Raw genomic sequence first — 26,887 nt, 5'->3', positions numbered from 1 at the left:
CACCAAGTCTCGATATTATCTATGCCAAATGCTTTTAATATCCTCGAGTTACCCTAACAAATGCTATCCGATGTGTTTATAGCCGTGTATGTTGTACATTTAACCTATTAAAAAGGCAAGAAACTGTCGATACCATACTTGTGCACCAAAATCTTCTTATTTATCAGTAATATAAAAAAAGAAACTAATATCAGCCGTGAACACATAAGAAGCTCACTGCATGATTTCAAATGTTGAAAGTTGTGAACGTCGCACTAAGAGTGCGAAAAACGTGCTGGCCAGAAAGAGAGAAAAAACAAACAAACAAACACGAACCCGCGAGCTCGAGTTTTCATCACCACGGCTACGTGAGTGCTATCAGCATCACTCCGTTCCTCTAATGACGTCGTTGCATTGAGTGCATTTGCAGCGAGAAAGCGCGGCGCGCGGACGTGCATTAAGTGGATGACGCCGCACGCGCCCCTGGTGGAGAGATTAGGCGGCCTTCGCTCAACGAACGACACGCCACTGAGCATTCGCGGTCCCGTGCACGCGAGCAAAGCACGCCAGAAGGCGCAGGCTGCGCATGGTCGCCAGGAGCGAGCACGCGCAGACGATGTCGTTCCACTGAGCGTAGAGCCGAGACCGGGCCTACCAGCCCGCGTGGATTCACACGATGCGAGCTCAGGCGTCTGGAACACGCCAACGCGCCCGGTATTGCCAGAAAAGAAGCTCACTTGCATATGACGTATTTTTGTGCGGCGTTGTTTACGAGTTGCGAGGTGCACCTTACGCTCGACATACAAGCGAAAGGAGTTGACTTTAAGAACGAGCAGGGGACTGGAGTTCTGTGAGCCTTCGTTAATGCGTATGGTTCCGGGTCAATTTTAAAGAGCACGTATTTGGTGCTCTAATAACATGGCGCTGCTTAAATGACGTGATAAGGTATGCTTATCTAAGAGACATATCGCGATACGTCGTCTAGACAGGGTACATGTAAAAGAAAACAAGCGCACGAAAAGTTAAAAAACCTTATGTGGGTAATTTACCAGCGTGCCGAAACATTTTCGTATAGTGATGGCACCATGTCGACAGAGTCATAAACTATGTGGCTAATTAACAGTGCCACACCTGTAATAGCTTTGAATATGATAGAAATGTTTAGAAAGTTATTTAACAGTTACGCCATCGAGAAAGTTCAGCCGAAGTCGCTGAAGTGAAAATATTCTTTCAATCCCCCCCCCCCCCCCCAAAAAAAAAAAACGAGAGTAACCTTCTGTATGCGTGAAAAACATGAAAAGGAACAATACCAAGTTTTTCTTTCATCCCTTAGTTACTGTGCAAATCAGAATCAAATAGACCCACAGTCAGCAGAAACAAATGAAGTTGATATTAAGATAACTTCACGTTGCCACGTGTTCAAGCTTAGAGCCCGAATAACGCATTGCGATTAGAATACAAGCTTCATAAGGTCGTGAGAAGCTGAGCAGATTGGGTCATTCAACTTTTGCGAGGTCAAGTTGATCGAGGGAAAAAGGAAACGAAATGTGGACGGTGTTATGAACAGAGCAAAAGTGAGGAATTAGCTAAACCCCCCCCCCCCCCCCCGTCCTTCGCCTCCGCAAAGGCTGCCTTTTCTTACGAGGGAGCTCGTAGAAAAGGCACAGGGAAACAAATTTGCGTAACACAGCTGAACTGCGACAAGGGACGAAGTCTTCCCGTTGCAAGAACAAAGAAACCAAAAAATGACTTACGCCAAAGGCGGCTCACTGGGAACTTCGACACGACATGGGCGGCAAATCCCTCAATAAACAGCATGCACCTGCATAAAATGGCTGTGATGAATGGGGCCTAGAGTAGAAGACTGCTGATGCGGTTGAAGGGGCAAGAAAAAGAATAAACCGGTTGCGAAGATTTACTTAAACAGCCAACGAAGCCATCTTCGTCTACTTGCATCGACCGCTGCGCGCTTGGAAAGTCTACGCCGCACGTGGCCCATGTAGAAGTTGTTAGTGCCGCCATTTGGGGTGATGGCCGCCCATCTCGAGAGCGCAACTTTCGAGCTTCTTCCCCTTTCCAGGCTTGCCACTAAGAACACTGCTCGCTTCTCTCTCGAACGGCAATATGCAGCGTTTGTTGGCAAACAGAGGGATTTAATTTAGTGCGACGCAGATTCCTTGTAGGCTCCACCTCCTTTATCTTTCTCTATCTCCCTTTATTTAACCCGTCATCGCGACAGAAAGATAACGAAGGAAATAGAAAGAAGGAGAGAGATAAAGATGTAACTTAGGGTAAATATAGATGCCTACTCTCTTTCCTTTTCTCCATTTAACCTGGGATCTCCGAAGAAAGAGAGAGAGAGAATATAAGAGAGGTAGGGATGTTAAACTGACCAAGTTCAGTTTGCTACCCTACACGAGAGCAGAGGGGAATATGGGAGTGGGGAGAGCGGAATAAGGGACACAACACACACACCGCACACATACTGCAGGGTGTCACGGACGATCACTAAGTGATGTTGCCCTGTGTATTTAACCTGTCATATCCGCCCCGCCACGGTGGTCTAGTGGCTAAGGTACTCGGCTGCTGACCCGCAGGTCGCGGGATCAAATCCCGGCTGTGGCGGCTGCATTTCCGACGGAGGCGGAAACGTCGTAGGCCCGTGTACTGAGATTTGGGTGCCCGTTAAGGAACCCCAGGTGGTGGAAATTTCCAGAGCCCTCCACTACGGCGTCTCTCATATTCAAATAGTGGTTTTGGGACGTTAAACTCCACAAATCAATCAACCTGTGATATCCGGATAAAGAGGGAAAGAATAAGAGAGAAAGAGAGGTAAGATGTAGTTAAGGAACATCACTCTTCTCTCTCTATATATATCTCTCTACTGAACCTGCCATGACGAAAGGGAAAGGAGAATGAACAGAGGAGACCGACAGAGGCAAGGTGGAGAGACAGTCGATGGCTGCCAGACAGTGCACCGCGGTTGCGTGATGAGTGCGAGCTTTTAGCCTACGCGTGCCGAGCATTTTACGGCGCAACGACGGTTTTCTCTTTGTACTCGATTTCGTAAGCGGTCGTAGGTCACGCTCGAGCCTTCTCCATTGGTCTTGTTTTGCATTCCAAACGAGGCAGCGGAGCGGAGTCACACTCGCACAGTTCGCGGTGGTTTTCGCTGAGAACGTACGGGGTCACAAAAAGACGCATCGAGCACGTGACTTGTTGGTGTAATGCTTCTATTGAAGTCTATTCTAAAGACTACATGGTGTATAAGCGTTTCTCGAAACCTTGCTTCACCCGATTTGTGCGGCAAGAAAGTACTTAGATCTGGTTTCTCAAAGACGCGGGTCGCATGCGGCATGCGGACCGCTCGCTATAGCGGCCCGCGTCTTGAAGCAGAATAGTCTCGCGACTTTGCTAAATGGTAATGACAGCACTTTCTATCCTATCGCCACTGATAACGCTTTGTCCGGCTAATCTAGAGATGGTATGGGCCTCAAAAATTTAATTAATTCATTCGTTTTTTATTGATTATAGAATTGTTTATTGATTATTGAATGATTATAGTTCAACCCTACTGCTAAAAAAAGGCTAAATAAAGCGAACTGTAGTGAACTGAACTACAAGCAAAAGCTAACCTTAGCTAAATTAGAACCGTTAATCGGCAAAATTTGACTACTTTTGGCTAAATGACGATCAGTGATTGTGTTAGTGAAATCAGCGATTTTTCGTTACTAAATCAACATTTTCATTTTCGATTCTCATATTTATATTATTTTGTTTGAACCGATTGATGGATATAGATTTGCTGATTACTATCTAATATACCGTCTTATTCGTACTTACTGCTACTGTCTTACTAATATCTCCTATTCCTATTGTAGAGGTTGCCGATGTCAGCAAATTATTGATAAGTGTCTGCTCATAGGACGCTATGTAGTGCAGCGCGTACAAGAGATAAGCGAAGCTGCCCACGTGCAACAACGTGGTGCTTTTTTTCCGCCAGATAGGGTATGCATTTCTGTTCTTCGGAAAATAGTGCGAGAGCTTGCTGATAAGGTGGTCGGAGTGATTATCAGTATTGCATGGCTGGTTTGAGATGCAGGCATATATTTTGTCTGTTTTTTTATCTGTTTTGTACGCAGGCTACTGGCTCCTATATATTGCTGTTTATTTTGCAACAAACGTTAGTAGTTAGTCAGCGCCATGTTCTGTTGAATCTGCCCTCCCGACATGGTCCCATCTAAAGCGCTGTTTCATTCACTTCCACGATTACTATATTTTTTTACTATTTTACGCAGCCCAGTTTTGAAAATTCATTGGAGGAAGTTGAAGCAATTGGAGAGCAGAAGTGTGTGTGCGTGTGCGTGTGTGCGTGTGTGTGTTTTGTTGCGACAAACCACTACAGTTTTAACGCGGTCAATTTACTCTATAAAATATACCACTCCGTCATTTTCAATAAGATCAGAAATCTTGCGAGACACGGCTACAGCCCGTGCAGCATTCGACGCCTTAACCAAGTCGCTATTCTTACTACGGCATATATTAGGCCGTTAGTAGCACAGTGATAGGAAATCCCGAAACACAAAGTAACTAGGAGTCCAAAATAAATAGACCCTTTCAACAAAATAGGCGTGCCCTGGTGAATAACCGACGTAATTTGTTGCACCTGGGCCAGCCTATGTAGAAGCCGGGCCAGTGCAACTGATGCACTCCGACTGGCTCGATAATTTGGGCCTTGCTCGGGCGCCGCACCGGTAGCGACAAATTTGTTAGCTCTAAGCGGAAATCCCTGTTCTGTTACGGGCTGGTAAGTCAGCCTTTCAGGAGGGACAATGATGCGTACGTAGTGAATACTTTTATTGCTTTCTTTTCAGTCGTTACCTTTCTCACAGTATTTACTTTACGGAAAAAAAAGCCGCAGTAGACGTGGTATTCGTTTTTTTTTACTTTTCGGATGAAGCATCGTAGTTATGCGTTATTTGTCATTTTTTTTTACCACGGCGTTGTTTCATTGTTTGGGCATTATGCTACAGTACATTCGAGGGAGCGAACTTCAATTTATTGAAGAAACTACAGAAGCTTGAACAAAAAATGTCGATATTGTGTTGAAAGGGTGCATTTTCGTTGCTATTATTTCAATATTAGAATAGTTAAAGAAACGGCACATTTTCATTAAAACAAGCCTTTCAAAACCAAAAGAAACGAAGAATATTTGTTTGCAGCAAATAGGCAAAGTGGGTGGCACTGTGGAACCACTTTACAATCACTCCGGAAGTGATAGACGCTGCCTTTTTCTCTCTGCCTATGTTATTTGCATAACTAGACGTGTACACATTGCTTGTGCCTTCACGCAAGAACGCGTAAACTGGAATAAGTGCTGACAACAACTCGCCCTTTCAAATTACGAAAGAAGAGTTGGGAACCATGACATAACCTGTCTTGAGCGTTCGCAAATGACGGTCTTTGGGGAAGCATACAAATAGTGAATAGGTGGCTAACACAGCATATCGACTTGCTTATAAGCTCGAGCGCTGAAGTTTCATATCAGCCTTCATTATACAATGCAGTCAATGCACTGCTTAAAAAGGCAGGAATAATATGCTAAATTCATTATTAGACAGTCATTAGCTGAAATGAAAGATTTGGGCGTGTTATAAATATAAGTGACTGTGCGAAAAAAAAAAGGCCAGCCGCATCTAAATACATGACACATCAGTATTTTCCAACGCATGGCATAAGAAAGGAATTACGGTCCCAATGGTTTTTTATTCCATACGGTATAAGTTCACCGAGAAACACAGAACCAAAACACGTAAGAAATCATTTTGTGAGAAAACGGCACGAACGTTCATAAATTATACCCGGTACGTTTTCAAAAAAGCATGGAGTTATGTTAGGATTACAAACAACAGGGACATATCTATCTAAAACGAAATACCTTTTGTGACGAAAAAAAAGTTGTGGTTAGCAAAAACAGGTATACAGCAGGCTCCCACAGCCCTATTTGCGAAACCATGCTTTATCAAGACTTGTTTAAGGAGCGAAACTAGAAACAAGTCAAAGCGCATTGTCAGTTTTGATTGTTCTGCACCCCTTTCTTAATATCACGATGCTGACTAAAAGAACAAACAAATGTGAGCACTGGACAAAGACGTTGGTCACATTAGCGCTCAATTCGAGCGAAGGAATTAAGCAGTCGCTGTCGTGCGGTCACATTCAAATTGCGCGCAGGAAGTGAATCGATATCTTTTGTCGGACGAGTGCGTTTAAGCTTTTGAATATATTACGGTTATTATGCGCTGTCTTTTCTGCTTGAGACACTCGCGCTATGTTCCTTCTGCAGCGTCCCCGACGCAGTTTTAAAGTTGCGTGCAGAACTGTTAGCTTGGTGTCGAGCTGTTTGGTGACATCCCAATCAGCTGCGTTGAGACACAGCATTGGTAATGGCGATAACTGAAGCCCTACTTTGCACTTATGGTTCACATTTGGAGAACGCACACACAATCGATGGTGACTTAAAGCTAAAGAAACATGACTGATCTTTCCATTCATAGGAATCAGTATAACACGAAAGTAAAAAGTGTCTGCACAGAAGTGATTGACTGTTTATAGTACATTCGTATACAAAAGCTCATGCAATATTTATTGGTGTTTGGCAGGTATAGCGCCGCTTGATGGGGATTCACCCACGTTGATGCCTAGTGACTCATCTTCGTTACGACCTCTAATGCCCATGATCGTGATTTAACCTTAGCGGTGTCTGAAGTTCTTAATATCTACCTGGACATCGCATTTAGTGAATACACGCAAAGATGGTGTCAACAGGCACATAACAAGCATTTGTAATCGATATACATTACTTCAAACTGTGTTGTGAAACAAAAATAAAAATATAAACATGACGCGCGTATCGTAAGTAGCCAGCGATTTCTCAGCTGGGAACACGGTGCGACCGCCAGGGGTCAGCATTGGATAGCTATTTTAAAGACGATACTCTTTCTTGGGGACCGTCGACGCAAACATTTTGGTCTATCTGTCTGTCTGTACATTTGTCTGTCTGTTCACCCTTAACGGTACCCTAACCAGCACCAAACAGTACCCCAAATGACTGACCCCAAACGGCCGATCCCATCCGCAGCGCCCACCAATATTGCTCAAGGTTCGGCGTTCATACTTGTGTGATTGTTAATTAAAAAGCTATTTTTGCGTATACCTGAGGTACCATAACACGTCAATATTCTTTATGTGTGTCTTTTTACTAGAAAATGCATACAAAGTAATTCTAAGGACCGTAGCGTTTATGATGTTGCGCTGACCGAGCAACGCTTGCCCAAAAAGGCAAGTGTTTCCAACGCTTTGCTAAGGCGATACGGTAGCGGCGCCTACCCGTTACCTTGCGTACTACACCTTATCACCTCCGAGACGGGCGCGCAGGGCGCGCGAGCTCCGTTTTCCAAGATAACTGCCAGATAGCGCACTTGTCTCACGTGTCACGTGACTTGATGCGCTCGTTCGCCTCCGCTGCACGCTTGAGGCACTCTAACGCAGCACCTCCAAAATACCATTCACAGATTTTTTTGCGCAGAACGTCAAATAAACATTTTGTTATCTCTTTCCAGATGCAAGACTAGCGTATTTGGATGACATTTGCACTGTAACATGCAGATAGGGGCCAATTTTTTCAGAGGGGGATGTTTTAGTAAACACGTATAATGAATAAAAGAAATTATCTGAAGTAATCAAAGGCTTCGTTTAGTGTACAGCCCCCTCCCCAAACGAAGTAAACTGCTGGAAGCGGGCCTCGCTGGAATCAACCGCTACTGCAGAAAGGACCACAATATAGCGACGCCCTGGTCTAGGCAACGAAATTCAAGCAGGCGATGACTGAACTCGCTTTACAGCGAATAGCAATAAGTAATTTTCAATACGAGCATATACGGTTCGGATTGTCACTAGGACCCAGGAAATCCATTTTGAACAGAACTAAGCTGGATTTCAGTCTGCTTACTGCGTAAGAAAACTAAAACCGGATTTCAGAAACCGAAATTAAAGATGAAACTGATGTAGGGAATAATCTGAGACGTCATTTTTCATAATCGAAAAATGTTGGTGGAGGGTAAGCTGGTTACTGACACGCGCCGCATTTGCAGCAGAAAATCGGTGCAATTGGTCTTGTATATATCTAGCTATGGAATAATAATTACTACGGTTTTGTGAGCCAAAACATGGTATGGTTATCAGGCACACCATAGTGAGGGAACTTAAACCAGCTGGAACTTATTAGGCTACATCTGGCTATAAGCACAGGGGTGCTCAGTACGCACTTCGCTAACACCGTATAATGCGACCGTCGTGGTCGGGAATCCAAGCCGTGCCCTAAACCATGGCGCTTATTTATATACCAAAGGCAGAGCTTGAGCCTAGGTGCTGCATACAATTAGCGCGGAGTACCACAGTGATAATGGCTTGCTTCCGTGGGCGTGGAACTAAATTCCATCGTGCACCGAAGATTCGCTGATGAGACTTCCGCACCGACGAATCGGTAGTAAGCCTCCAGCGATTCTATGGGATCACATCGCCGCGCTTAGCGTGGTAGTCCTGAGCTCTTTTTAATTAACGTTTTGACAGCCGAGGTGACACCACTGATCAGCGGTTGCCCTCATCTGCTTTCTTTTTTCCTTACGATGAACGCACGAAGCAGCGGCAGCAGCAGCCAATGTGGGTTCCCTGTATATATAGGTTCCGAGGTCGCGCAGTCATTAGTTGGTAAAAAGAAAACAAGAAAAAAAAAACTTTTTTGTGCACATTAACTTTAGGCTGCTTGTCCATCTCATTTTTTTTTCTTGTCGTCGGAACCCACAATTATAAATGAGACAGAAAGAAGTTAGGAACTTTACAAACAAGCATTAGAAATAGTGGCACCCGGATTTATCGATTCTCAAGGGAACCCGACGAACATTCTATACAACAGAAATTTAGCATACAAAATGTTTTGAATATCGAAGATATGCTTGAGCAGTTATTACAGCTGTTCAATATACGCAATAATTCAATATACTTGGTTCAACTCCCACTAAGAAAGCGGAAATACTTGTATTTCTGTTTCTTTTACCCTGATTTAGTTGCTGACTGAATATTTGATTGATTGATTGATAAATTCTATTCACTTGTAAATCAATACAGGAGCTACGGGAAATGCAACAGTGAAGGCCTTCGAAATCATTCTGGCCACATACCATCGTTCTTTCTCTTGTACGGAAGTGTCCTCCAAGTCGGTCACTCTAGAATATTTGCCTATGATGTAGAGCTATGCGTTGCTGTAAATGAAATAACGTGTTAGTTCATACTCTAAGGGTAGAACCAGAAGTGTGTCCGTGTGGATGCTACGTTGCAGTGTGAATTTCTGCAAGCAAACTATATTTCGCCAGGCTATTTTAACTTGTGTCAGTGTGTTGAAAAGCACGGACTGCTGGACGAGTTGGTAATTAATCTTAACTGAGTTGCGTGAAAAATATTGAAGTACAAAAGGAAGACACCCTTACATAGCGCACACTAACAACTGAAACATTATTGAAGAAAACAGACATATATATGCGGTTACGAGAACACGTACAGGGAAAGAAATGATTACATTACCAGGCAGAATGTAATAACGATGCGCTTCCATAAAAGCTACCTCAGCTACAAGTAACATAACCGAGCGTTTCCCGGCACTTGAATCACCAGCTTTGTTGATGGAATACGCCTCTTAGATTTCCTGCGCTACCTTGTCCCTGAATCTGGCTTTAATTACTATATCACCAAACAATAAAACAATAAAAAATATAGTTTTTTTGGAAGATATGTTTCGAGTAAGCGGTGTTACCAGATGTTGTTATTTGGCTTTTTGTGGTGTAGGACATACGCTTGAGGGTTCTTAAGCGAAGCTTTCGAACGAATAAAGTTTAGTTGGGAGTGTGCCTCTTTCCACGTCTTGCATGTTTTTTTTTTTTTTCACTCCTGTCTAACATTTACGCCGTCAATTCAAGTTCAGCTAGACTACCTAGCACTTAAACGGGCCCTGAAACACTTTTTAAGTAACCATGAAATGAGTACACAGTACGAGCTTATTGCCTGACAAATTCAACGCCACAAAAAATTTAAGAATCTGTCTTGTACGAGTGGAGTCACACGCTGACAAAGCTTTCTCTCTTCTCTCGTCCCGACGAAAGCGCTGGAAATTAAGCGGGGAGGGATGAAAGAGGCAAAGAAATAGGTCACGCGCACCTCGTGACCCTGAGCACTTTTTTTTCTTTTTTTTTTGAACGCGCGGCTTTGTCAGTGTGATCGCGCGCGCAACGCAGTGACGACGCAGCGAGCAATGGAAAGAAAAATGGTAGGTGTAACCTTAAGAGACAAGAAGAGAACAGTGTGGATTGGGGGGGAAACGGGGTTAAGGATATCATAGTTATTTGAAATAAAATAATGTAAATCATTCTCAAAGGTCGACTATATACATATGCAGCGTAGTGCGATCGTTGTACAAAAAATTATTCAATCTTGTGACAATGCGCTAACGAATAACAATAATCAGCCAAAGTGACCAAGAATCAGGCATGAATGGGTGACTTTCTGTTCCAGGCACTTTCTGTCATTTCCTTTTTTTTTTAACCAGGGTGTATACTATTGGTCTTGATGTGTTCTCACACCGATACCAACATTGGTCTTGGTGGTCTTAGAAAGCTACAAACACTTTCTGAAGACGATCATAACTTGTTCAGTCCGCTTTCTCAAAGAAACAAGAGCTACGAATCGATAGGCACTCGCGCTGAATTCCAAAGCTTTTCGAAAGATGGCGAGATTGTGCAAAATTCTGGTTGCCAAAAAAAAAAAAAATCACCCGCTGGAACACCAACTTTCAATTTTCGAAAAAGAGTAGTCATCGTTATAAAAAGCAGCCAAAGAGAGCGTTTGTGGAGGCCAGTAAGGTTCCGAGGGGATTTTTGTTCTCGGACAAATAGTCGGCGCATTCAGCACTCCCATTGCGATTCCGCATATACATACAATAGGTCAAAGCGGTCATTCAGCATCAATAAGCCTCAAAGAGCTTTTCTCCTTCAATATTTCCTCCTTCAATTCCTGACCTCCCGCACCCAACAGACGCGTTTGGTCGAAGAATGGCCTTCGTCTCGTGATATCTACTTACAATAAAAATGCCCCCCCCCCCCCTCCCCACCGCCCATGAAAATCACGCGCGAATGATTCCGGTCACGTAACAATGGCGAATCTCTGAAGAGAAAACCACGCAAGAAAAATATAGAACGCCGAAACGACCATAGATGGCCCCGCAAATCCTCTCTTCAAACATCCCCGTTAGAACCCACCCTCAAAGACGAGACCATTTTGGGGAACAAAAGGACCATAGGCAAATAGCGATCTGACAAGCGAAGGTGCTAATCGAAAGCGGGCCGTCCCACAAAACGATTACCAACGTTAGCTCCAGCCGGCTCCGATAACGACTGTGGTCGGCTGGGAAGAGGTGTAGATAAAAGGAAGTATTCAGAGGCAATATATTTTTTTATTGTTGGTTTATCCACGCCTGAGGCCTAATACTTTTGCGGGACAAAAAAAATCACCTATTGTTTCTCACACAAGTGCGTGAAGCTCATGATGCCGGAGGCGAATTACCGTTTCTCATATATTTGTCGCATGACGAGCTCCTTCCGATGCGTGTATGGTGGCTGTTTGCGTCTGCTTCGGCAAGAATGAGACGCGCATGCATCGCGCCCAGGGCCCATAATGTGCACATGCACGCTTCCTCGCACATTTATGACACCCTTACTTACATTGCGCTTGTTGTGCAGTGCAGCTCTTATGAAGCTGCGAACGGGCAAGGCTGCTTGCTTTTTGTATCAAGTACTAGATTCATACGTTACTCTTTTTGCATTTTTTTTACGTGCGAAGCATTTTAGCGGCTCGCTTTGTCGGTATCTCCCGTCATCACGGGGGGTCGTGTGTAGGCACGGTCTACCATAAGGTTAACCTAACGTGATGACGTCATCCTATCAAGCATGTCATCATAACCAATCAAGGTCGACAGTATTTGTGACGCAATGTTGAAGCAACAATGACGGGGCGAAACACTTGAGGGTCTCGGCTTGTCAGCATCTAATGTCGTCACGGTATGTCATGTAGACAGGGCTCATCATTAAAATGGGAATGCGCCACGGAAATGGGGTAGTTTCCGGTACTAACAATCGGTTCACTAAAAGTGAAGGTGGCAACAATTAGCCCAACTTATAGTCGACAACATTAGTGAAACATGATGCATGGCTGCGTTAAAAAAGAAAAAAAAACAAGCAGGAAGACGAGCTGTATACAATACGATGTCAGCTAGAGCGGCGATCGACGACAATAAGATAACCAAATCGAAACATCAGTTGAAGGTTCTCATAACACACATTTATACCAGTACTGGTTGATGATAGTCGACGTTGAAGTGAAATAAAAACAGAACGAAAACGAAAACCTGTCCGAAATTCTAGAGATGCAGGACATGTGCAGAAATAAATAAAAAAATAAACAAATAAATAGGAATCGTATGTTTGTAGGTGAACTTAATGAGATAAAGCTCAGATGAGCCTTGATGGGTACATGCAGATTGATTGATTGATATGAGGGGTTTAACGTCCCAAAACCACTATATGATTATGAGAGACGCTGTAGCGGAGGACTCCGGAAATTTCGACCTCCTGGGGTTCTTTAGCGTGCACCCAAATCTGAGCACACGGGCCTACAACATATCCGCCTCCATCGGAGATGCAGCCGCCGCAGCCGCGATTCGATCCCGCGACATGCGGGTAAGCAGCCGAGTACCTTAGTCACTAGACCACTGCGGCGGGGCAAGGGTACATGCAGACGGTCTATACATAGCCCAACGATAATATTTGCCCACCTACAAAAAGAAATGAATTCATCTGAATGCACGCAGTTGTAGTTCTACGTACATGCTTGGAACTTCAAACGGACGCTATTTTAATTGAATCCAACATCTTCGTCAAAATGACGCTGACGAAAACTATCGAGTAAACAATGTTATCTCGATTCGGGGAAAAATAACGAGCTGAGGTCATTCTGTTATGTACCGACGAGCTCAGTTGCAGCACTCCCTTCCACACTTCCACACCATGCATACCCTTCATTTATTTTGTGCTTAAGAAATCTCCGTCTCCATATTCATGAACTTGCGATGAAACGACCCGTCAGGAAGCTCCGGGTGAAAGTTTCAGATAGGTCCACTTTTTCTGTCCTCGCGATGCTAAGTAGTTCTGAAGAGGCCGTACTTATTTATGCAAATTGAGACAGCTGTCTGAGCTCATCTGCAGAGCTAACAGTTCAGGCAAAAAGAGAAGAAAAAGAAAACCACCCTGTCGGTGTCCTCGCGAGTTATTATTGCTATTTTCTTGCCCCTTGATCACTTAGGATGTCTTCCGAAAGACGTGGCACAGTGGTCAACATTGCTGTTTTTGCATCTTGCGCTATTGATCACTGATTGCAATGAAGGCGATACTGTTGCTTTTGAGTAACGCTACATACAAGGTGTCCCACACAACTTGAGCCAAGAATTTGCAAATGAAAGACACTTCAGTCGTGAATTGAACCAAACGCGTACTGCTCGCACTAGCCTCTAGGTACTAAGGCAATTTATTTTTCCCCATACTAATTAATTATAATTTTAATTACCTATATTTAAATTATGAGCTGGAAACCCTAAACGTGAACACTGAGATGTAGAAAACTTTCAGAAACCACCGACTAAATTGTTTCCTGTACGATACGTTTGGCGCTGTTATTTTTTCTGCGTTGTAAAGAAAGCCTATAGATAGCAGTGCGCTCGCGGTCCGTCAAACGGCTCCTTTTCACGTTTCGCGGGCTTTTTTTACAACGTGGAAAAAATAACAGCGCGGGACGTATTGTACAGAAAACAATTTAGTCAGTAGTTTCTTAAAGTGCTCTACATCGCAGTGTTCATATTTTGAGATTCCAAACCATAATCAAAAATTATGTAATTAGGAATTAATATATAATTAGTATGGGAAGAAATAAAAATAGCCTGAGTACCTACAGGCTAGTGCAAGTGGTATGCGTTTGGTTCAAATTCGCCTCCTAAGTGCCGTTCTCTTTCAAATTCTTGGCTCAAGTTACGTGCGGCACCCTGTAAATCCGCCCTGAATATGGTCTATCTGCATTGAAAAACAAGCTTTTCAATGCACGTAAAATAGTTTAAGGAATCTCCGCGCTTGTAGCGTGCCAAGTATGAGAGGAAGAAGCGCACAGCTTGCTGACTCACCATGTTTCTCTTCATGCTTCTTTCTTTTTTCCCTCTCTTTATGTCCTTATCTTTTCTCTATCTATTGTAGTCTGTTTTATTCCTACTTTCATTCTCTCTCTACTACAGCTTCCCCTTCCTATTTCACCATTTCTTTTTCTCTCCTGCTTTAATTCGCATCGTTTCACTGTTTTCCTTCCCTTTCTCAGTCTTTCTATCCTTCCTGTCTTTCTTCTGTTTCTTTCTCACTACTTCTTATCCCGCCGCGGCGGTCTAGTGGCTTAGGTACTCAGCTGCTGACCCGCAGGTCTCGGGATCGAATCCCGGCTGTGGTGGCTGCATTTCCAATGGAGGCGGAAATGTTGTAGGCCCGTGGGCTCAGATTTGGGTGCACGTTAAAAAACCCCAGGTGGTCAAAATTTTCGGAGCCCTCCACTACGGCGTCTCTCACAATAATATGGTGGTTTTGGAACGTTAAACTCCACATATCTGTTTCAATATTTCTCTTTTTCCTTCTATTTCTTTCTTTCCATCACACTGTGCTCGTTCTCTCGCGGTACATGACTTTTTAAACCTCTGCTTCTACTGAACGGGGCAACAAGTGACATTTGCATGTACTGCCTTTGGGAATTGTTAGCAAAAAAAAAAAAAAAAACTAACAAAGCATTGGTTCGGGATAAGTAGTGTTTTATACTATACGTACAATAAAACGTATCTTACCGTGATAGCGTTAAAAACCTCGTTTCAAGGAAAGTACAGCATCAGCGGCGTTGTCGGCGGGCATGTCGGCGGGTATGTCGGCGTCGTTGGCCGTAAGAGAAAAGTTGAGATAGACACAAATTAATACCTCTGCAGCTCCAGTGAGAATCGAATCCATGTCATCTGCGTGTCAGTCAAGTGTTTTACTACAGTGCCATGTTATAGCTTAAAACTGTATAAGCACGGAAACATGAGACTGGCTGAACGAGTTGGTGTCTCGGCTGCCCATACAGCTAAAAGCTCTCATACATAGCCATCACCACCAGCAATAAAATAAAAATAAAATAATTAAGTTTGGGAGTTGCGTGTTTCCCTATTAACGCGTAATAGGTACTTCACGAATTATAAAAAAAGAGTATGATAGGCAATTTGCAGCTGTACTTACAGTAGACATTCTCGGGTGTTTTTAAACGGCCCATGTGCCATCTAGGAGTAGATTGAATAGACACAGTTTTTCTGCAACGCAAAGTCACTGGTAGGTGGTAGAAACACGTACTTCTAGTGAAGCGTAAAAAACGCCCGTTTTTTTGTTTTTGTTTTCGGTCGTAGCGTCGCATTCCAGCACTGCGTAATAAACACTGTGGTTTTTGTAACTACGCGTCTATGCATTTTAGAAATCTAGTAATACGCTATCTAATCACTGTACTGATACTGCGCCAAAATATGCGTAATATTTGCTTCTAATTCATAATACCAGCACGTATGAACGCAAAGAAAAAAAAAGTGCCCGCAGCTTCCCTCGGGGGAACACTGAGGAGGATGCGGAGCATATAATTGATTAACGGGGTGTTAAAGTGCGACTTACTTGGGTCGATGGCTAAATTGATTAACGTGGTTGTGAAATGGGGTGTTAAATTGCGACTTACTTGGGTCGATGGCTAAATTGATTAACGTGGTTGTAGGAAGGGGTGTTAAATGAGTGAACACGTACACACGTATTCGAAAGGGCGGCGCTGGTCGAAGGGACGTCGATCATTGTGTTTGTGGATTCGTTGGCATTCATTTCACCGCGACCTTGGACGTCGATGCGCCGTACAAACCAACCGACGAGCGGCAACTGAGCGAGCGAGCGCCGACCTTGAGTATACATACAGCGCGACGGCGCATGCACTGTCAGCTGTCGAATGTTCGAGAAGGGGAAGAAGCGCAACGGCGCATGCGCGCGCGTCAGCTGCCGATGTTCTCGAAGCGTGACGGCGCATGCGCGCTACATTATACAGCTAGCGAATGTTCGTGAAGAGGAGAAGCGCACGCGGTGTGTAGAGGAGGAAGGGTGCACAGATGGTGGAGGAGTGAAGCGCGCGTGGTGTGTAGAGGAGGAAGGGATGCACAGATGGTGGAAGAAGGAGGAGGAAGCTTGCGGACGGCGCCGCACTACAAGCCTCGAGTATTAGATGCTCCGCATCTAAAAACAGGTCAAGGTGGCTAGTCGCTTATGAAGGGATCATACTTTCGCCATTCTACTGAATTGCTTGACAGCAGCAGAAATAGACACATGAATGGACAAACAACCATAAATATCAGCGTTATATTTCAAAAAAGGCTATCATCTTTAATAAAAGAAGTTTTTCTCTAGAGTGGCAGCACATTCTTTATCACCTGCCAAGCGTAACATTTTCAATTAATAGTTTCTGAATGATATGTCACTATAACTGTCGTCGGCTCCCATGTAAGGGTGGTTATTTTCGCACTGAAAACATGCGTCCACGAAATCCGCCCCGGCATCAGTGAATTCACTAAGCATTTGGGAAGAGATACTGAAAGAAAAAACGATTGAATCTCAGATTAAAGGTCAGGTTCTCGGACACCACTCTGGAAAAAAGATTGAGAGCGTTCAATGACGTAAACTGAAGGGATGCGAGGACCATACACAAGGGGCATGAAGATTAAACTTCCACACCGGAGAGGCGAGTCATGCAGAAAACAAAAGTTTCGTGGCCTTATTCTGGGTGATGTGAGATTGATGAAGCCGAGCAACAACCGGGCAGACCAAGGTAAAATATGCAGTGGTCCCCTTAAAGTAAGGGGTCGAGTTCTTAAACTTGAAGCGTTAAAGGTAACATAATAAAGCACATAAGGAGAAACCACTTTCTTTATGGAACGAATGCGTGAATTTAGCGAAAAAGAAAATGTACTTCGAGAGATTCTATTAAGAGTCTTTCTAACGCGATAGCGTTAAAGAGCTCGTTTCGCAGAAACTCCGCCGTCGGCGTTGATGTCGGCGTCTTTGGTTGTGAGCGAAAAGCCATCATCTTATGCGTGACCGAATGACTGAGAACGATGTAAATAAAATAAATAAAAAAAAAACTTAGGTCAGAGTGCCAATCAGACCCGGGTAGTTCGGGTTTGAGTGGGGATCGTACCCGGGTCGTTTGCGTAGTAAGCGGGTATTGTACCACACATCTACGCTTGCGCTTGTGAATATACTAAAAATATCATGTGCTTGGAAATGCAGTGAAAAGAGCTTTCGTGCTTTAATAACACAGGCGCCCTGTATACGTGCTTCACAATGCAACATAAAATATTGCAGTAATAATGCGTGGTACTTTTTGCCAGCGGGCGTAATAACATGCGATTATCATAATGACTTCATCGTTTTTCAACTGTCAACCCTCTAAGAAAAAGGCACACACGTCACTGCGTCTATTCACTTAAGGACACGTAGTGGGTGCATAGCAAGTTCGAAAATACTTCATGCACAAAGTGTTTAAAATACGCACAAAAGACCTGATATCGCTATTGTCTTCAACTGGTGAGGCTTAGGAGTGCCGCAGTTTTTTATATATTTTGTCTGTCATTCTTTTTTTCTTACTGTCATGTAAGAAAAAGTTTATTCACAGAAAGGTGGAGTGGTATGCATGAGCTACAGTTAGCTCTGGCCAGCCCCTCTACACTGGGGAAGGGGGGCTGGGTAGTTAAAGAGCATGAATGACGATGTTAAGGCAGGGAGATGATTTATTACGGCCGTATTAAAAGAATATTGAGACTGGTAACTAATGTGCTTTTTTAGCGAAACGTGCTTAAGAAGCGTTTTAGGGAATATGTAAAACACAAAATACATGCTTACCATTGTTCATTTAAGAACAAGTTTAGCACAGGTAACGAATGTTGCGAATGTTCTGAGATTTGGCGAGTTGAGAGGATTGGTATTAATCATGAAAATAAGGGATTGTAATGGGAGCTCTAGACGCAACTATGGATGTGGTTTGAATTAGCGAGGATTGTTAGAACAAGGAACAGCCCTGGAGTGAACGTTTATATTCATGGGGAAAAAATAGTTTCCTGCAGCGGGATTCCTTCTCTGACGACTTTCGATTCCTTGAAGAATACGTTCATTCTTGTGAGTTCAACTTTCAGCTGATCAAGGCTATGGTTATGCGCGTGTCAAGCACTGGCCTCACGTAGACAAAGGGTAGCGGGAAAGAAAGAGGTGCATTTTTCAAATTCAAGGCATTTATTGGCAAACCCACGGCACCTCACGCTTTTCTAGTAGCCTGTACGAGTGGGTGTTCTCGTAGCATTCTCATTCACTTGGTAAACACCATAGTTGCTATAAGAGGGCGTGAATGTATGACGCATGAACGAATGAATAAAATGACACCTGTTGTGTATACGTCATTAAAACATGTCCCACTGTCATGTGTGGCACATTACTACATAATACAGTCCACGATTAGCGGGTATGCGCCATTCGAAATTCCCAGTTCATATAATTCCCGAGCTGCGAAAAGTGTTTGTTGACTGCAAATACTGTATTCAAACACTGAATCGACGACTTTAATGCAGCACACAAACGCTTACACATGTAGCGCTCTCCACAAGCTTTAGCCGAGCATAGCACATGCAGTAGCAAACATGCCAACGAACGCTGCTTACATTTCGTTCCGATAGTAGTGAAATCTGTGCTGCAACGAAAGTGTCGGCGTTAGGTCAGACAATTAACTATGCATTGAAGTCAGTGTAGTAGATTTGTGTGGCACGCCACAACGACGCGAACTACATAAGGACGCTAAAATATGTAAGACTATCTTCCAAGAATAGCTATATTCTTGCATGTGGTCGAATTGCATGAGTATAAGCTGACACTCCGAAATCGACTTCCTATTTACCATGTACTCATTCGCGAGGGGCTTCTTTTCCGACCTTTTCTAGGCGTAGACGATTCTAACAAGCGCATTAGTGGTTGTATTGCGGGGTTACAATCGCTAAGTTGCCCCAGGCCTTTTGTGCAAACACCAGTTTCTCTGCGTTACTTCTATTCCAGCCGCTCCGGCCAAGCGTGCTACCGAAGAGAGGCGAACGCGAGACGCTCGTATAGAGACTCGAAGCGTTGTTTTCTGCCCTTTTCTGCCGCTTTGCGTTCAGTTGAAGTGGCAGCGAACAAATTAAGTCTGTGCGCTGCTCTTCCTGGTAAGCGCGACTTGACGCCCTCTGGAGGACTCGCGATCCACACAGCTTCAGTATACAAGAATAGACGCCAATATAAAGAAGGCAGAGCTGTAGAGGTTGGAGCGACTCGACTCGAGAGTCATGGTAAAGAGACGAGGCTGAACAAAAAAAAAACGCGCATCGACGAGAAATAAAAGCCCGTACAACAAGGTCGAATGCACGGATACCTATAGCGTATGGAAATGCGCGCTCCCCAAAATTGGACCCAGGAAGCGTGAAGTGCATGCGACGGGCTGAAGAAGTGGGTTTGGTGCTTAGGAATTCCAAGGGAAGCGTCTGCCGGCTGTTACAGAATGCGTGCACAGCCAGAATGTGCGCTAGGAGTCGCGGCTCCCGCCGAGAGCTTATGGGAGGGTCTATAGAGTTTAGCTGTTTCGTTTCAGTGCGCCCCAACACGCGGAGCGCGGGCGAAAACGTTGTAAAAATGCTCTCCATGACAGCCGATGCGGCTGAATTTTTCTCGGGAGAGGCGCCTCTTTGTCCGTATCAAAGGCGTCAACGACGGCCTCGAACTCCTGACGCATATTACTGCGCGGAGCCCAAATAGTGGCCATGGTGGCGTACCATCGAGGGTATAGAATTTTCGGGCTGCCCAGCGCTCAAGCGAGTGGGCCAGCAGAGGGCTCTTGCTTCATGGTCGACATTTTTGCTTATGAGGGGCCGCAGTTTGACGGATCGACCCGGGCTTCCTTTGTGCTTCCTCGACATGTACGAAGGAACACGATGAGAAGAGAGCTGAGAAATACATAAAATATTGACGAGAGAAGAGGAAAAAAAGAAAAAGACAGAATCGACGAGATGGAAATAGCGGAATAGTGCGGGAGGCAAACAATGGCACGGAAAGAATGTTCCGAGAGACTTTTGTCTCACTGGCTTAGGCACTAGATGTCAAGGAGAAAGACAAACAACAAATGAGAACTGGCACGAAAACCGGGATCAAGAAGTGTAGGAAGGTGGTAGGGGGGGGGGGGGAGAGCTACAGGCTATTGAAGATTGCTACGCCGGGAGGCAGCGTGTAGGGGAAACAAGAAAGAGATAAAGAAAGCGTGAACAAATATAGCACAGAGACAGCGTGAAAAATGGAAGGGCGAAGATAAAGAACAAAAAAAAAAGCGAAGTACAGAGAAAGAAGGAACGATTGAAGCCTGTGCGTGGTGAAAGGAGTAGCAGCCTTGAACTCCATTCGCGCTGCTCGGGCATCACTTTTCTCTACGTCACCGACACAACGTGGAAGTCGAGAGAGGTCCGCAGCAAGTATGTGGACGGCGTCAACTTCCTTTTGGAGCTGTGTGTCGAGTAAAGGAAGCAGGGTTGGGCTATATGTAGTGAAAAAACGGCGGCAAAGAATGCGGTGGACATTACGAAAACATGCTTTATGAGAAAGCTGGAAATGTCAGAGGGCAAGCGAATATTGCTGATTTTGGATTGGAGTTGGCCGTTTCCTACATTGCACCGACTCATTTTACTTCACTAGATTCATCACAGTTCGAGCTCACTTGTGAAAATCACGTGACACCTTGACGGTCCTGGAAGCCAATAAACTGAGTGAAATTCAATATAAGAGGACTGAACCCTGGGTCAGTTGGTAATCCATAACTACAATCAACTGTGCGAAAAATAACAAATAATAAAAATAATAACAATAATATTAACATGCTTTATTATTATTATTATTATTATTATTATTATTATTATTATTATTATTATTATTATTATTATTATTATTATTATTATTATTATTATTATTATAAGCGAACATACACGAGTCTTCTTATGAGAGCACTCATTTCAAACGTTCTACATAAGCTTTCTGAACTGACATAGCGATGATCTACAAACATTGAATAATGATTGTCGTGGAGTGTTTATTTCTGAAATACATTGAGTGTTATAATGTTTCAAAGTAAATACACCACAATATGTCACGTTTTGTTTTTAAGGATACGCATTAGCAACAGCTGAATCATTGATTGTTCAATATTAGGTAATTACACAATTGCCACGGAAGAGCCTATTAGCGCTTCAACTGACTAGAGGTACAGTGAGCGGGGCAGAAACGTCACGTGTGACATCACTAGAAGAGCGGACACGTCACTGTCCTTTCCACTCTAGTTCAGGAAGTAGAGATGCTGGCAAAATAGCGAGAAGCGCAAAACAGCAAAGGGACTGGCTTCGCCTGCTTCGTATCTTTCTTTTTTTTTTTGCCCTCGTGTTACTGCGCTATTTCCAAGATCATTTTATGCGAGGCTATTAGGACGAACTTATTAGGGTGAGTCTATTAGGTGCCTCCTAAAAGGCGACAATTAACCACCCCAGTTGGCGTCCCGCATATTCGGCGTCAGCACGAGTGATACTAAAAATAAGATCACAACGTTATAGCGTCACCATGCGGTATCCGCAGTGTTAGTATTCTAGTACACCGTACTTAGTATTCTAGAGGGAAAGCCTCCTATAGGGCTGATGCATTATTATCAATAACCAATCGGATGTCGCCATAATGGAACGATACTCACTTTTCGGGCGACGTCTACTTGCACTCGCCACCGCATGCTCCAATAATCCCTGGCTTTTATTGTGTTTCACGGTTCACTGTTTCATCGCAGTAAAGGACTGTAGCAGTTCGTTTTTAAACTGCAATATTTAGCGCTTCTTCAAAATATTGCAATGGCAACAATGACCTCATTCCAAGATGTCAGCTCATTGGTGGTTATAGCTTTTGCAGCATTATATTAACTCTATGGGGGTATCATCTTGTTGTCACAACTTGCCGAAATTTGCGACGCCATCATGGCGTCACAGTGACATAACTGTGATGCCATAACAAGACATTGTCGGTTGGTTAAATGTGGGCAGATCACGGAGGCCATGGTAAAGAAGGCTAGGGATTTATAGCTTTCAATGCTTCGGGTCTTGGAGGCAGCGCAAATTCATGTTAGGCGCAGAAAGATCATCAACCGAGACGACGAGGAAGAAAAAGGAGTTGGCTCCTCAGGAGTTTACGAGCATGTAATTTTTAGGAGTGAAGCTCCTAAAGCCGCGGGTCTGTCCCTCCTATAGCTCGTGGTACGTAACCAACTAGCTCGAAGACTCACTCAACAGGTGCGGACGGACGGATGGACGGACATACAGACATATGAACGGACGGACGTATGGACATACAGACAGGTGGGCGGACGATTCACGGTTTACCGATAAAACCCTCCGCAGCTTCACCCCACTTACCTATCATTCACTTCGTCGATATGCTGCGAATCTTTTCAAAGGACATACTGGTCCAAACTACCAACAATGCGAAAATGCGCGAAATAACAAGTTTAGGTATCCATTTCCTGCGCTTCCCCTTGATTGCATGAATCGCACAGTTTTATGACAGCCGAATTCACACACCTGTACTTTGTGTGCACTTGTGTTTTGTTTTTCGTTTTGAATTCCAGAACTCTACTGAACTTCGCGCTTACATATTCTGTTAAATGAAAAAAATTCAAAATTAATTCCTGGAATAAAAACATTTTGAATGGGACTTCAGAGTCAGAAAAGCCATTGCCATGGTGAATTCTTAACATTTTTTAAAAACAAAATGAACATAAAACCTTCTTCCTCGAATAATCGTTGTTCTATCACACCACTTCTGAATAGAACGGCTAACTTATAAAATATCCACATGACACAGACTTAATTGCTAAGATAATATCATAATTTACTAGTTTCTTTACGATGCCCCAAAGCACCTATGAAATCGTCTATCTATTGCAACATGCATAACTGACTATTCTGTAGCCTATCTGCACGTGCACGTTGTTTAGTTTATTCATGCGCACTTACGGGTGGTCATAACGTTTGTTACCTTTTGTACTTACAAGATGACCCTCTTGCGTGGGGTGTTCGCAGGCCTGAAGTATTTTTGCAAGTCGATACCAAGGCTGGTAAAAACAAACAAACCACAAAAATTTAGCGTGGTATCTTATGCACTCGCCTAATACGACTGGAAGGCGAAAGGCACCTTCTATTTTTTCAAACTCGATGTACTGATCATATCCTGCCCCCTTCGGAAGGCTTTCTGGAGCTAACGTGGTTATGTATTGGCTCTGAAATCAGGGTCATTGCATGCTTTCCGCACACCACCTGGTTGTGCACAGCCTCCGTAATCATGTGGCGTTACGTTACGTGATGTCGTGTGGACATCGTAGAGACATGACCAAGTCGTCAAGAGTTCTGGTGATCCCTGACGTCATCACGTGACGTTTTGCTCCACCCTCTTGTTGACGCCAGTGACACCAACGGTCAAATTTGGCGTTTGATCTAAGGTATTTGCCTCGACAAATAATCGATATAAATTTGTTCCAGCCTATAGTTGACCACACAGTGTGGCTGACAATAACGGCACGTATTGTCCGTGGAACTTTCATCAAACCCTTTGTTTCGACACTGCTTTGAACAACGTACTTGGAAACATTATTGTGTCGTACAGGCTAAGCAATATGGGGACAAACGTGGTGCCTTCAGAGCAACTGCCGCAATAACGCGCGGGTCGCGTGTGGCGCGCCGCTCGGCGGCCATCGAGAAACTGCGTCTTCATTAATCGATCAGGCCGTAATTACCAAACGCGTCGAGATAGGCCTCGCTTCGCGGGCTTTGGGCCATTACGCTAACCGGTGCTTCGAGCGGCAGTGTCATGTCGAAACGGGGACCGCTCGATTAATTTAAGAATGTTTAGCCAAAACAATGCAGTTGGGCTCACGCAGCAGCCTGCGGTTGTGCTGCTTTAAAATAATCTGCGTGTACACTTGCGTGCCCAATTTCGGGGTACATCCTCTCGTTTTCAAAGTCCTGTCAGTCGTTGTGGCAAACCCAATCATCAGCGCTTGGAGAGCGATTGTGAGGGCAATTGTTCGAATCAATGACTCTTCAGCTTTGTCATTTAAAAGAATTTCAAAGTGGAACACGCAGTTTAGACCATAGGTATCATACATGTAACCCGCGGACAGCATGAATGCAGTGCGTGGCTTCACAAGAAAGTTATATTTGTGACTAATTGGTACTAGCATAATTTTCTCGCGTATCGTGAAAACCCTTTTTTCGTGTAAGCTACACAGAAAACATTTCGTGAAAGCTACACAGAAACACAGAAACCCCATACGATCACTATACGGGTTGAAGCATCAACATGAACCGAAAACACTATACGTTCAAGAATCGGCTCCCAAGTTATATTTATGGCGGTGAACAGTATGTTTTTTTTAATTTGATGTCTCATCCCTTCATGTTAAATTTTCACTCCAGCCCCCCCTCCCTTAGTTTTTACTTCTCCGCACTTAGATTTACTGTCCCGACCATTGCGGGACTAAATTCTGTAACTGTGGTACACTGGCTGAGGTGAGTTCGAGACCACTGGCATATGCGAATGTCAGAAGGTGCTCTGGCTCTATCATAGAGACATCATCATCATCATCATCATCATCATCATCATCATCATCATCATCATCATCATCAGCCTGATTACGTCCACTGCAGGACAAAGGCTTCTCCCATGTTCCGCCAGTTAACCCGGTCCTGTGCTTGCTGCTGCCAATTTATACCCGCAAACTTCTTAATCTCATCTGCCCACCTAACCTTCTGTCTCCCCCTGACTCGCTTGCCTTCTCTGGGAATCCAGTTAGTTACCCTTAATGACCAGCGGTTATCCTGTCTACGCGCTACATGCCCGGCCCATGTACATTTTCTCTTCTCGGTTTCAATTATGATATCCTTAACCCCCGCCTGTTCCCTAATGCACTCTGCTCTCTTCTTGTCTCTTAAGGTTACACCTACCATTTTTCTTTCCATTGCTCGCTGCGTCGTCCTCAGTTTAAGTTGAACCCTCTTTGTAAGTCTCCAAGTTTCTGCTCCGTAGCTAAGTACCGGCAAGATACAGCTGTTATATACCTTCCCCTTGAGGGATAGTGGCAATCTACCTGTCATAATTTGAGAGTGCTTGCCAAATGTGCTCCACCCCATTCTTATTCTTCTAGTTACTTCAATCTCATGGTACGGCTCCGCGGTTATTACTTGCCCTAAGTAGACAGTATTTTACAACTTGAAGTGCAGTATTACCTATCTCGAAGCGCTGCTCTTTTGCGAGGTTGTTGTACATTACTTTCGTTTTCTGCAGATCAATTTTAAGACCCACCTTTCTGCTCTCCTTGTCTAACTCCGTAGAGACAACACATCTTGCCCCGCCGCGGTGGTCTAGTGGCTAAGGTACTCGGCTGCTGACCCGCAGGGTGCGGGTTCGAATCCCGGCTGCGGCGGCTGCATTTCCGATGGAGGCGGAAATGTTGTAGGCCCGGGTGCTCAGATTTGGGTGCACGTTAAAGAGCCCCAGGTGGTCTAAATTTCCGGAGTCCTCCACTACGGCGTCTACGGCACTAGTGGTTTTGGGACGTTAAACCCCACATATCAGTGAATCAAATCAATCAACAACACATCTTGCCTATTTGCGCTTGGTGTGACAAGCAACGACACTCGCTCCGTACGTCCTTTACCACGACTGGGCTCCGCGTGCTCGACAACCAAGAATCGTTAACCGTGTCCGTGGGCGTCTATTGCATAGATTGCAGCGAAGCCTTTGCCAGGGTACGTTGGTTTTTGTGACTGCCTGTAGACCGTCTTCACGTGCTCCACTGCGCATCTGTTGTCATCATTTGATTCTTTCCACAAAGACAGGGGAACAAACCGGACACGCGTCCGGTTAATCTGCATAACTTGTCATGCTTATCTTCGTTTCTTTATCCTTTCTTAAGACTCATTAGAGATCACTGGCTAAATGGAAGTGTAGAGATCTGCACAAAGTTTGGAACAATGGTCAGGTAATGAAGGACTGAGGAAGAAATTGCGTAACGAAGCGACTTCGTATTCTGTCATCAGTGGTCTCCTATGTCGTTAACGAGTCAACCGCGAGCTAACTTTCGCAACTTCTTCTCAGTCCAGCAATCAGCAAATGTACGTGCATTCCATGACCATTTAAGAAATGAGGAGGAGGCAGTGAAGAAGTCATGCCTATGTTTCTTACGACTTGCAAGTCTTCGAAACTGCGAAACACCATTTTTGGGATAACGCGCACCGACGGGAAAGAAACTTTGAAATATTTAACTCATTCCAGAACCTCTCCGCTCTTTTTTTCTCGCATCCGTACTCGCGCGGTAAATGAGGTAAGTGAAAACACGATAATCATACAATCAATCAAAACTTTATTTGTAGCAATGATTTTACAATTTGCTCCCCAGTAAATTGTAAAATATTCAGGCTAAAAGCTGTTGCAAACAGCTTGAGAGTACCTGAAGGCCCTTTAAGGCAGCACGCATTATGCACAGCGTACAACTAAATAAAGTAGGTAAGCGTACATGAGTTGTAATA

The 26,887-nt window shown here is 44.2% G+C and overlaps 1 protein-coding gene and 1 pseudogene across 1 annotated transcript in view; one reads left to right on the top strand and one right to left on the bottom strand.

Moving 5' to 3' along the window:
* LOC119181180 (uncharacterized) overlaps positions 1-26,887 on the bottom strand; it is a 767,515-nt gene that overhangs the window by 98,716 nt on the left and 641,912 nt on the right. The gene's annotated exons all lie outside the window — the stretch shown is intronic.
* The window catches only part of LOC142774565 (pyrokinin-1 receptor-like), a 387,277-nt pseudogene that overhangs the window by 21,093 nt on the left and 339,297 nt on the right, over positions 1-26,887 (top strand).

Source organism: Rhipicephalus microplus, chromosome 10 (assembly GCF_043290135.1).
Source record: "Rhipicephalus microplus isolate Deutch F79 chromosome 10, USDA_Rmic, whole genome shotgun sequence".
NCBI classification, from domain to species: domain Eukaryota; kingdom Metazoa; phylum Arthropoda; class Arachnida; order Ixodida; family Ixodidae; genus Rhipicephalus; species Rhipicephalus microplus.
The sequence above is the reverse complement of the archived record's forward strand: the minus strand, read 5'-3'. Positions and strand labels throughout refer to the sequence as shown.